We start from the raw sequence: 3,368 nt of genomic DNA, 5'->3' as shown, positions 1-3,368 counted from the left end.
TAAGCCCCCCGGGCATTCTCCTTAGCAAACTCTGGTTCTGGATTGTCCACTCCAACAGATGGCACAGGGGCCTGATCAACACCCACGGGGTGGGGAGGCTTCTTCTGTCTGAATTCTGTTGTCAGTCAGGACCCTCCCAGGGGAGAGAGAATGGTTAATCTCTGTGTGTTTGATGTATGAGTGAATGAACGCTTGTAGTGATCAATAAAAACAGTAGACTGATTTGCCCGCGGCCCATAACAAAGGAGCACATGTGCCTTCTCCTAAAGGAGGGGCGCCCCAACCTTTGTCAGTCCTTGGCTCTGCTCAAACGCACATCATATACCATAGTCCCCATGTCTGGGAGGCCATTCTATCCAAAGACCTCGGGCCCATCGTTTTTCTCCGAGCTCTCTGCAGAGTATTGCACTCGGATTTTGTTGTTTTTCTACAGGGGATCAAACTCGGATCCTTGTGCTTGTGAGGCAGGTGCCGGAACCACTGAACTAAATCCCTGGCCCAAGCATTTCACTCTGGAGGCGATTGCTTATCTTACCAGCCTTCAGCGTGCCCCTTCTGCGCAAAGGAGGTGATTTATTTGGACCAAGATAACTGGGAAGTGTGAGGAGAAACACTTTATCTCCCAGAGTATTTCTCACTTCATATTTCTGGCCCAAAACCTGTGGATTGGCACATAAGGAGCTTTGAAACTACTTAGATTCAATTTCTGCCTTTTGGTCCACCTCTTTGTCACCGTCATGTTTCCCTACCCACTTCCTCCATATTTGCTGGAGGAACATTATTCCTGGGTCCTGCTTCGTTTACTCCGTTTTACAGATTATAGGCTCAATATACATTAAATACCAAGGTGGGGGCTAATCAGTCTAAGTCTGGGCCTACTGTTTTAAAATGCAAGTTAAGATTTTTTTCAAAAAGGAAGCCTCCACTTGGAGATAAGTGTTTCTCGTTGTCCGTTTGTGGTTTTGTTTGTCCATCTTCATTTTGGGAGGACCACCCTGATGAGGGCCCTTCTGGACTGTCCCAAGTAAAGGTTGGGAGGCCGACTGGGAAGCTCCTGGGTGATGGGGAAATGAAGGTGAACGGCCCCCAGTGGCGATCACAGGCAGCCAAGTGGCGGCTGAAGGTTTTGTTTCATGTCTGGTTGTGTCTGTGTAGTCTGGGACCTGAATTCCTTTTGACACTAGGTGAGAGAAAACTAGTAAGGGATAAGAGAGTTAATTCAGAGACTTGGTTTTGGTCAGAAGGACTGTCCCTTTTATCTTGGCCTTAAGTGTGTGGTGCCTCCTCTGTGTCTAACCTATTCTCCGTCACAAGGTCAACTCCTGCTGCAGCTTTGTGTCCTGGGGAAGATAAAGTTCTCCTAATTCATCTCATCTGTCATTTTTCTGTTCTACCTCTTGGAAAACGCCCCCCTTGTTTCACACCATAAAGATTTTATGAGAGGACCTCTCCTAAAGCTTCACATTTGTTTTATTAACTGTAGGCTGCAGTTGGGCTGGGCCCTCAAATCCTATAGGTTTCAGTCACCCACCCCTGACTTTAGTCTGATTTCTGCCTTCCATTGGTCTTGCCGTGAGAGGCTTCCTTCCTTAGGGGAACACTGTCTTCTAGCCCCCTAGGGCCATTAAGGGATAAGACTTTTGGAAATTCATTTGTTTTGAGGAGTGGCATTATCGCCATTACCATGGTCACCTGAAGGAATATTGAGGTCCTGGTTTTCAACCTGCTCTGCTCCCCTGCTTGCCCTGATGCCTTATTTGTTAGTAGAGGTTGACTACAGCCCTCACCACATATAAGTGAGGACTCTTTCTCCTATGTCAGTCTTGTCTCTGGTGCAGTTCACGCAACTGGCACTTCCCTTGGAAACCTCCTTCTGCCCCATCCTTGGGCTCTCCCACTTTTGGCCTATAGGTCAACTTTTTGGGTGTCCAGGACTCAAGACAGATTCACCTGCCTTCTCACTATTCCTCAGACCAGGACTCCTCTTAAATTTCACATGTCTTTTGATCCTTTTCTTGACTGCTTGCCCGATTGTTTTTCCCTTTTACTATGGGAGCTTTCCAGGTTAAATTCCAAAATCCCCTCCTGCATGTTGTCTCACTTCTCTGAGGATTTTTCTGGCCACTATGGTGTGACTATAAAAAGGAGCCAACTGTGCTCTCTACATGAAACAGTCACCCAGATGTAGGGTCTTTTGATCCTCAGGTAGCCCGCGGAATACGGGTTGTAATGACTGGGAAACCAGGCCACCCTGCTCAGTACCCTTACAAAGACTACTGGTTGCCACTGACCTTCCATCCTCTGCCTTGGCTGCGAGCCTGCGCCACAAATCAGCCTGCAGCAACAGGTCCTAGTCACCCACTCTGCCCCTGCAGGCAAGGACTTCCCTGGGTCCTACCGCCATCAGATGATGGACATGATGAATTGCCTCCCCCATCTAACACCCCTAATGGCCTCCCCTACAGTCTCTTCCTCCGGACTCTCAGCCCGAGGAGGTTTCATCACACCCCCCGTCTTATCTGAGGTCTTGGGATCAGGGTGGTCGGGGAGGCCCATGGCCCTGGAAGGACAGCCTGCCACCATCCTTCCCTTGAGGCAGGTGCCTCCCTCGAGAAACTGACTGTCCTTTTCTAGTACATGTTCCCTTCTCTTGATCCTATTTGTACAATTGGAAATCCTCAAATCCCCCATTTTCTGAGAAACCTCAGGTGTTGTTGGATCTCAGGGACTCTGTCCTCCAGACCCATCAACCTAACTGGGATGACTGTCAGCAATTATTGACAATACTATTTACCGAAAAAAAGGGAAAAGATCAGGGCAGCTGCATGAAAGTCCCTGGTCCCAGCTGGGGAATCAGAGGAGACCCACAGAGGAAGGATGAACTACGTTTTTCCTTCCACTGGAACTGAGTGGAGGGCAAATACTCCTGTGCCCCTACTGGACCTCAACTGATCCTATCCTCCAACCCAAAGTTGGCAGTAACCTCTGCCTTGGCTCAAGAGTATCTGATGTTTTCTGACACAGAGGTTACCCCCTCCTAGTTCTCTTTTGCAGCAGCTACAATCTGAATATCTGGGTATCTGGGCTGAAATCAACCTCACCCCCAGGGCTGGCAGCTCATTACCCCTAATAGTAATAACCCTTCTGGGATCAACCACCCTGATCAGAGTGTGACAATACCCCATGAGCCAGAAGTCCAGACAGAATTGTTCCTCATGCTGGGCGTGGTGGTGCACGCCTATAACCCCAGCACTGGGGAGGCTGAGGCAGGAAGATCACTGTGAGTTTGAGACCAGCCTGGGCTACATAGTGAGTTCCAGGTCAGTCTCAACTACATAGTGAGACCCTGCCTCAAAAAAAAAAAAAAA

This window comes from Fukomys damarensis, unplaced genomic scaffold (assembly GCF_012274545.1).
Source record: "Fukomys damarensis isolate Sample0158 unplaced genomic scaffold, DMR_v1.0_HiC HiC_scaffold_2, whole genome shotgun sequence".
Lineage (NCBI taxonomy): Eukaryota > Metazoa > Chordata > Mammalia > Rodentia > Bathyergidae > Fukomys > Fukomys damarensis.
The sequence above is the reverse complement of the archived record's forward strand: the minus strand, read 5'-3'. Positions refer to the sequence as shown.